General features: G+C 49.8%; 2 long non-coding RNA genes across 2 annotated transcripts; both read right to left on the bottom strand.

The window, feature by feature from the left end:
• Positions 1–1,394: 1,394 nt before the first annotated feature.
• On the bottom strand, positions 1,395–5,346 carry LOC309848277. Its single transcript, XR_014302936.1, has 3 exons — positions 5,168–5,346; positions 4,139–4,981; positions 1,395–1,530 (listed from the first exon to the last, which is right to left on the bottom strand). It is a non-coding gene; the product is annotated as an uncharacterized lncRNA (long non-coding RNA).
• A 1,076-nt stretch (positions 5,347–6,422) lies between these two features.
• On the bottom strand, positions 6,423–9,030 carry LOC309848276. The gene is made up of 3 exons (XR_014302935.1): positions 8,834–9,030; positions 8,204–8,413; positions 6,423–7,876 (listed from the first exon to the last, which is right to left on the bottom strand). It is a non-coding gene; the product is annotated as an uncharacterized lncRNA (long non-coding RNA).
• Positions 9,031–9,315: the final 285 nt, after the last annotated feature.

The following is a 9,315-nucleotide window of genomic DNA, read 5'->3' as shown; positions in this document are numbered from 1 at the left end:
ACGTTTGTTATTCTAGGATAAACTTTCGGCCGATGTAGCACATACTTTGGGGTCAATGCCCTGTGTTATCCCGAGGATAGTTCAAATATTTGTGGCCTTGTCAACCTCCGTCTCCCTGGACATGTGTCACGGCAGAGCGGGAGGGGTGTTTCATGCCTCGAGACCCGTGTGAGCGAGCGCGTGGCCAGAGGTCCTGCCTGGGAGGCCACAGAAAGCAGGTGGCAAACACACCAGTTCTTGGCCCCGGACTGGAAGAGCACAGCCCATTGAGCATGAAGAAGGAGGCTAGCGTTGCCTAAATATCTCCTTTACGGTGCCTTCACACCCATTGAAATAAGTGATCTTCCAAATCTGCCAGAAAGGAAGGCATTCTTAATGTCCATTTCATTGACAAGAAAACTGAGGCCAACAGAGGGATTCTTAATCGTGTGTGTGTGTGTGTGTGTGTGTGTGTGTGTGTATGCTAGAGACTTTGCAGCAGTTCACTGAAGTCTGTGTTCCAATAAAACTTTATTTACAAACACAGGCAGCAGCTAGTTTGCCTACCCTGGGTCTAGATTCCCATCTCACCCAGCAATTCTCCCCTTGATATATTTCTTCAAAACAAAGAACTCAGACTAGATCCATAAAATGAAATATCTAGATCTGTAAGGAGATGGATGAGGTTCGAATACAGTCATCAGAGGAGAGCCATTTGGATGCGTCCAACAATTCTTTTTTTTTTTTTTTTTTGTCCAACAATTCTTGAAACAACGAGTCGTAACCCACCACGATGGCACAGGTGTTGGGAGATTAAGAGACGCTGAAGTCTCTGTGACACCATCGGGGAGGCAAGCCAAGATCTGTGATTTCTACTGGTACCAAGGTCATGGGGGACGGTCCCTCCTGTCACGTGCCTGCGTTCATCATGGAAAGAAACGATACATTTCAGCTCGAGGTTAGTGACAACCAAGATGTGATAGATTTTCTTCCCCACCAAGGTCACAGATGCCCTGAATTCTGTTCACGGAGACCTTGAGGGTCTGGGGCCTTGGAGGGAGGACCCCTGACCGAACTGGGGAATGCTGGGTGGGGAGAAGACTCCAGAGATACACTCTCGCGGCCGAGAGGTGCCTGCTCCCCGACCCCCAGCTCCTCAGATCGTGTCCTCTGGCTTTGTCCCCAAGTGAACCACTTGGCCTGACTGCTGGCTGCGAGGGCAGACCGGCCTTTGAAGCCATGCCTCTCTTTGATGTGCACATTCATTCCGTCAGGCTCTTCCTCGAGTTGGGCAAACCTCTGTTGCCCCCTGCCAGCCCTCCCTTTGTGAACATTCCCCAAACAGTCCAAAGGCTTCTCTCACACGGTTTCTGTTAGTTTTTGTTTTTGTTGTTTGTTGTTTGTTTGTTTGTTTGTTTTGTTTTTTCTGGAAATGGACACTGGTGGCCTGGTGGGCTGGCCTCTCAGACAGGACTTCAGACTTTGAAGAAAGAGATCATTTTCAGATAAGTCATAGTTCCAGGCCGGGTTTAAGAAACAGAGTGGCTTTGCCTAAGGAAAACAGAAAAATCACTGAAACAGCACTGCTAATACTAACCAGAACAACAAGGGCCCTGTGGGAAGCACGGACTCCTCACCAGGCACTGTGTTAGGCACTTACACATGTTTTCTTCAACCTTCCCAACAGCCCTGAGAGGTAAAGATTGATTCCCCACGTTCTACCAATAAGAAAGCTAAGGTCGGAGAGGGGATGAGGCTTTTCCAAAGTCACGCAGCATGGAAGGTGGAATGCAGGCCCATCTGGAAGCAGAGCCCCCAAGATCTCTCTGGGACGCAGGGAACTATCCTTTGCCAGGCAGAGCTCCAAATGGTCCCATGCCGAGTGGGCTGATGGTGGCAACTGGTCTGCTAGGATAAAAGTCAACGCTGGCTACTCTTGAAGATGACTCGAAGGAAGGGACCCAGAATTTTGGAACAGACCGAAAAGGGCAAGGCAAGGGGCACCTAAGCCATTGGAAGAAGCAGCTGGTCAGTGACCCGGCGGATGTTCCAGGGCTGGCTGGGCTGCAGGGCTGACATGAGGTTGTGGCTTATGTCCACGCTGACCTGGGGGCTACAAGATGAGAAGGATGCTGCCTGAGATGATCTCAGATGGACAGCTACCAGCATCCCAGAAGCAGGACAATATCTTCAGCACCATTGTCCTGTTTTCTGACTGGGAACTTGAGCTCACGGGATCCCTGCATGATGCTTCTATGGCCCCATAGGACCAGGCTCAGGGCCTGACATCCCCTGCAAGAGGCTGAGCCCTGCCTGTTCCCTAGGCCTCTCTTGCAACCCAGAGCTCACATCTGCAGCCCATCTGGCTGGGCTGGAGAGCATAGTCCACCATCAGGGGAAAGGAAGCCTCTCTGTGGGTATTTCAGGCTTGGCCTGGAAAGCCTAACCCTCCTCCCAGGCCAAGATCAGTGGAGAAACTCAGCCCAGTGGGCTGCTTGACAGAGAGGCTTCTGGCCTTGACTTTAAGATTCCTGAGTCATCTCTCCTTGGGCCCATCCTCGGCTTGACTTCCTTGCAGGGGCCTTTGATGAACAGATGAGATAATGGATATGCTTTGAAAAAGATAAAACGCTGAACAAAAGGTTGTCCTGGCCACAGCAATGGGTGTGATGGATTGGCTAAACCGTGAACTTCCTTCCTGCCCAAGGGCAAAGACGACTCCGAACCTCCGCATCTCTGGGACAGCCAGCTTGCCCTGTGAACCTGCCTCTCCCCTCCATCCCCCACCCCCACTGGAGTGTCTTATATCCATCAACTGGGAGAACCATTGAAAAAGTGTGATGCTTTGGTCAGGGCTTGAATATGCCCATTTTACAGATGAGAAGACAGGCAAGGTGAAGTTCAAGAACATCCCCATATCGTGCACCTACTTGGTACGGACCCAGGCTTTGGACCCAAGCCTATTCATTCCAAACCCTGACCAAACACCAGGGATTTAGTGAGTATGTCTTTAGCTCAAATAAAATGTAGCACAACAATAGGAACAAGAGACATGTGATTTTGCAAAAACGTCCCGTGTCAGCATCTCCAAACCTGTAGAAAAGAAGACTTTCCCTCCTCACTGCAGCTGGGGCTCTTGGCGTGAGTTGCTTTAAGTGGATGTCCCACTGCAGGGAGATGAGAGATTGTAGGATCGCACACTTGGAAAGAACCCTAATGACTATTTAGGGCTGGTGTCCCCCTCCACTATAGCGCTGCCAAAAGGCTGTCCAGCTGAGGCTTGCACACTTCCAGAGATCCTGCAAAGTGGCCTAGGCTATTCCCAGACAGCTCACAGATACCTAGTACTTTCCGACACGTGGACACAATCTCTTAGAAGAGAAAATGTGCTCTTCCTACTACCCAGAGTTGCATTAAAAAAAAGTACAGAAGTATCCATAGCTCCACTGTCACAGCAAAAAGTTTGAACCAGCTTATTTATCTCCACGTAAGGGAATGAGGGGTGTCTGAGTGGCTCAGCCGTTAACTGTCTGCCTTCGGCTCAGGTCATGATCCCAGGATTCTGGGATTGAGCCCCCCCCCCCCCCCCCCCCCGCATCTCAGGCTCCCTGCTCAGCGGGAAGCCTGCTTCTCCCTTTCCCATTCCCCCTGCTTGTGCTCCCTCTCTGGCTGTGTCTCTCTCTGTCAAACAAATAAATCAAATGTTCAAATAAGGGAGTTAATGCATAAAATGTAATTAAAATGGAACACAGCTGCCCCTTGAACAACGTGGGGAGGGATGGTTAGGGGCGCCCATCCCCGGCACAATTTTTTTTGCCCAATTTTTTCCCCCTGAATATATGCGAAGATGGGTTTGCATTTTTCCTGGGTCAAGAAGTTCAATTCCCACAGTGATTGTATCTTAGCCCGTTTTCAAACCCCTTAGGTCCTGTGTCTTCTCCCTTGTACATCCTCCTCTTCCTCTTCCTTCGCCCCCTTCTCATGCTTTCTGAGATTAAAGAATTTTAAAAAAAATACAAATAAGAAAAGACCCACCCCTGTCCCTACGATCCAGAATTAACCATTATGGACATTTCGGCATATTTTCTAACTGCCTCTCTTTTCTATGTGTACATCTTAAAGTTACCCAATAACACATGAATTCATAGTTCTTACGTACAGTGGGAGCATCACAGGGAAGTCAAATTCCTCTTGCTGTTGAGTCTTTCCTAGCTCCAATCACCCACACAGACTGTCGTGAATTGAGATTACATAATCTCACTTTAATATTGTTTTTACACACTTGATATGAATTCTTAAAAATATAGAGAACCTCTTGGGTATTTTTAATTTCTCAGCTGGGATATGAGTCACTTCATGACCAGAACTTTCTCTCCACATCATGTTTTCAAGAAGTCCCCCTGTTGACACACAGAGCTATGGTTCATCTACTTTGGTTGCAGTCTTAAAACATGTACCTGTATGGATTTACCTATATCCAGTCCCCTGTTGGTGGGCATCTAAGTTGATTCCAATTTTTTTCTATCATAAAAATTCTGTTGCAGACATACTTGGATATGTCTCTTTGTGCATTTCTCCAGGGGTGAAGCCTTCCTCCCCAAGAAGGGACACGTACTTCTTTCCCCTAGTAAGCAAGTGTGTCCAGATTTGAATAAAGTTTTCTCAATGTGGTCTCATCAGACGAGCCAGTCAATGAACGTTTACTGGAGAACCTGTTATGCATCACTGTTACATAGAGAATACAAGGCAAACATTATCCCCTGACTAGGTAGAGCTTGTAATCTCATATAGGAGAGCAACAGTAAATGAGCATTCAAGGCAGTTAATTAAATAGAATTGCACAATGTTTTGTGAAGAAGAATGGGAGCAATAATAGCAAGGACAGGGGACTCAGGCTAACTTGGTGCAGGGAAGGCTTCCTGGAGGAGGTGATGTTTAACTGTGTTCCAAAGTTGGGTGAGTGGAGAACCAGATGGTAGATACGTGTTTCAGCAGAGGAGACCTAGAAATGAAAGAGAGAAAGATGAGTTTGTTCCTACCCCAGGACCTATGCACATGTGGGTCCCTCTCACTGAAATGTTTTCCACCCAGTTTCTTTATGAGATCCTTGGAGATTTGCAACTCCCCCACATTTGTGATCTGTGTGATCCTGCCTGCCTCCTCACATCAATAGGTCCTGTTACCTGACCTCTCAATGACATATCCTTGGTCCAGGCAAGGAAGAGCAGAGGAGGGGAGGTTGCTTTTGTTTGCCTCTAGACCCGGTCAGCAGAACCCCTCTTAAGGCACAGACTCTGGAGCCACACTGCTTGGGTTCAAACCCCAGATCTTCTACTTTCCAGCTGTGTGATCTCAGGAAAGTGAATTCCCATTCTGAACAGGCTGTAAAATAAGAATAAAAATTCTAATGCTGAGCCTTATAATGAGGATTCCGTGAGTCCTTAGCTCACGGGCCTGAGCATAGTGTGTACTCCATCATGGTGGCAAAAATCAGAGCAGTCATAGTAATAACATGGAATAACATAGAAATAACATGAACTTGAAAGAGGAGCATTCTCCCTGGGAATGAGAAAGGAGAATTTCCCATGCGAGAGCTCTAGACTGTCCCCAGAGACAAGGTGGGCAATTACTGAGTGACTGATGACCTTGAGCTTCAGCCCCGTTTCCTGGAAGCCTGTAGCTTTGAACCCAAGGGTGTCCCTCCAGCTGGACTGTGGGTGTGGAGCTGAGTAAATACTTCATCATTGATCAGCCCCTGTGGTCCAGATGTTTCCCCAGAGGCTTGGATGTGGATGAGTGGGAGGTCCCCCCCCCCCGGGTCTTGTTAGCTGTGCCTGCAGAAGAAGCTAGAAGAGCAGGGGGGTGGGGCACAGCTCAACCTGGCTCCTTGGGAACCTCTGATCTCTGTCGTCATGAGTGGATACGTTACAACTTCTGATTGATGTAAGCAGGGAGCCCTGGTATAGTAGATCCGTGGGACCTTCAAAACAATGCTAATACAAGGGCGCCACTAACTGCACTTTTAATAAATACAACACACCACACTAACCGTATATGATCTTGCTAAACACTTTCTGCAGCCCTGTGGTGTGGGTCCCATTGTATCGCCACTGTCTGGAGGAGGGAAACTGAGGCCCAGGGAGGTGACTTGCCAGAGGCCAGTTGGGTCAGCTGCAAACACAGGCTCTTATCGTTTAAGTTATTAGTGCAATCTTTTCCCCTCTACAGTCTGTCACTTAGCAGCTGGGATCTTGGACAGGGAACTTAACCCCTGTGTGCCTTGGTATCTTGGACTAAACTGTGACATGCAGACAGTCCCTTTTATTGTTGCCGAAAGGATTAAAACCAGCCAGTGGATGTCCAAGGCTCACGGCAGTGTCTGCCTCGCCCCAACAATGCCGTTGTGGGTCATTTGATTATGAATCTATTTCTTCCCTGGTGTTTGTAGGTCATTTTATTTGTTTTGTGTGGTCTCTTTATGGATTTCGTTCACTAGAGTTGCATGTTTTGATAAGAGTTTTGTTTGTTTGTTTGTTTGTTTGTTTGAAAACCGAAGAAGCTTTGTGACAAAGGGCAGACTGGCCCTCAGCCCCCTGGCCCCAGCCCCATGAGTATGGGAGGAGGATTGATCACAGGGGCTTGGTCGGGCTGGGACTCCCTGCAGCCTTCAAGGGCAAGGTGGAACCGCAGGGTGGTGGCCTCCACACTGGGAGACCAGCAGAAAGACTCCAGGGGAACAGTGACTCAAGAGTCCACACTAGAGTTAAAGGACATTTCCCCTCTTCGTGGACCACCCAGAAACACGCCAGCCTCATTGAGAAGACGCCAAGTCTTCGAAGAGAAGATCTCTCTCCCCATCTATTACTGAGGAGATCTGAACTCCCAAGGGGGGCCTCTTTGGGGGGCTGACTTCCTGCCTGGGACCTCTCCAAACCTTCTCGCCTTCCACCCTGGCTGACTAGCTCTCCTTTTCCACTCTCTGTTCCCTCCGTGCCCCCCTGCTGCTGGCCCTGCCCCGGATCCTGGCAACATCCTGTTCTTCCCCTGAACTAAACTCCCCCTCCAGCTTCCCAGTGCGATAGGAATCTTAAATAAATGCTTCCTGTCCCTTGACCACCTTATCTCCCAATCCTCCCGAATGGCTGACGTTCAAGAACCACAGGCAGCGTTGTACTCCCTTCTAATTTTAAACCTGCCCTCTGAAGCTCTCTCCTCTTCCTTTTTAAGGTTCCGGGAAAGGCCAGGGGGTGTCAGAGGTCCCTGGTGACAGGCTGAGTCAGCAGAGACTGAAGGCCTCCTTCTCAAGTTCCCAGGGAGGGAGTCGGGAGCTAGGGATGCCGGCCGAGGCCGCTCTGCAGCGCCCGCCGCGGCAAGAACGACGCTCCGCGGGCAGTCGATGCTCGCTCGGTGCGTCTTTCCTGAATTTATAAACCTTATTAAAGAATGAATAGGGTAGAACTAAACCCAAACACGTTTATGAAGTGAGGAGCTAGCTGAAATCCGGGCACAAAAACACGGAATTGTCCTGCGTGGAGGGTCCAAGCCCAATGTCCTGTCATTAGCTTTTGGAGCAGAACCGGGATTCTCCCCGGAAGCGGCCGAACTGGCCCACGTTGGGTCCTCGGCAAGCTGACTTCCGGAGATGTCATGTGATCCACTCAGGCCCAGCCCATGAGAGTGTTGCTGGCCAGCGATTGGTTATGGCTGATCATGTGACGGAGGTCGGGGGCATTTGGAACCAATGGAAACTAGATGCTGAGGCTTCTTTCCGGAACTCCCGGGGGAGATGCTCTTGCAGGTGACTGCGGCTAAGAGGACGGAGTCAGCGGAGGCCTGTGCAGGCCCCGCTTGACGTGACGTGACGTCCCTGTCGGAGTGGAGCGGACCCGAGGGGAAGCTGGGCTGGAGAAAGAACACCTGAGTCCCAGTGTCTCTCCGAAGCCAGTTCTTCTCTTGGAATTTTCAGGGACCTGAGCCCATAAAATCCCTTTGTATGTAGTTTTCTGTCACTTGTAACCACAGATGTGCGACCCTTCCCTCGCTGCCCCCCACCCCACCCCCACCCCGGCACATACAAGCATACACAATAAGGCGGGGAGAAAAAAAGAAAAAGGTGGTGCTGAGAACGGAAGCTGAGAGCTTCCGAACGGCTTTCAGGGGCAGAGATCACTAGTCCTGATCGATGGCTCATAATCCTCAAGCTCAGAGAGGTTAAGAGGCTTACCTAAAGTCACACAGCCAGGAGGTCCTAGAGATCGGATTTAAATCCGTCTGCGGTGGCTCAGTCCGTTAAGCGTCTGCCTTCGGCTCAGGTCATGATCTCAGGGTCCTGGGATCCAGCTCCACATCGGGCTCCCTGCTTGGTGGGGAGCCTGCTTCTCCCTCTCCCTCTGTCCTTCCCTCCAGCTCATGTCGTCTCTCAAATAAATAAAACCTTTTAAAAGAAAAGAAGCTGATGGAGGTCTTCCAGTCTAGGTTATGGGAGGCGCGTTTTGGAGACCGTAATTAACGACAAGGGTCCTGAGGGCTGCTGTGTGCCACGCCCCATTACAGATGTCCCATCCAGGCCCTCCTTCCTCCTCCTTAATCCTGCCATCCTTCTGTGAGATAGTGAATCTCTTCTTTCTTTTCCTTCTCAGACTTTCGCTTCTCTTCCTCTGCTCACCTCTGGCGTGAGTCTGTCCCACAGTTCCCCCTTAGTTCACTCCTTGGCTCTTAACATGCCTCTTCCCTGGATGGGTCCCCTCACATCTGCTCCTGGAAGTCCCCCAGGCACCTCAAGCTTGGAAAGTCCGAAATGGAGCTCATCACCTGCCCCCAAACCCACGCTTGCTCCCTCTGTTTCCCAGCTCACCTGTGGCATGATCAGCCATCGTCTCAATCAAACTAGAAAAATCTTGGAATCCCATTTAACCTCATCTTGTTCCACGCGCCCCACCTAATCAATCACGCGGCCCCGTGACTTTTACTTCCCATGTAATCCCCAGGCTCGCCCTTGCACTCCATTCCGGTGAGCGCTGCAGCGCTAGCAAATGGGAAAAGACAGGCCGGTGTGCGTCCTGCTCAGGGAAACTGGTGTGCAACCTGAGATCTAACACAGAGGGGGTGTTGTTTCTGCTGCTGTGCTCTCGTGCTGGCGGTATCTCATAATCAATATTATTACAGGCTCATGGAGTTTACATTTCACGGATACAAACTCTTTCTCAAGCAGACTGTGATGTGTGTGTGTGTGTTTCGGTGTGTGTATCTGCACACATATGTCTGTGCTCGTATGTGTTTGTAGGTTTCCTTCCAACACTTATTCCTATACCCCTCCATAGACGGAATCTATAAAAT

Source organism: Mustela nivalis (assembly GCF_964662115.1).
Source record: "Mustela nivalis genome assembly, chromosome: 14".
Classification (NCBI taxonomy): domain Eukaryota; kingdom Metazoa; phylum Chordata; class Mammalia; order Carnivora; family Mustelidae; genus Mustela; species Mustela nivalis.
This window is presented reverse-complemented; position numbering and strand designations above follow the sequence as displayed.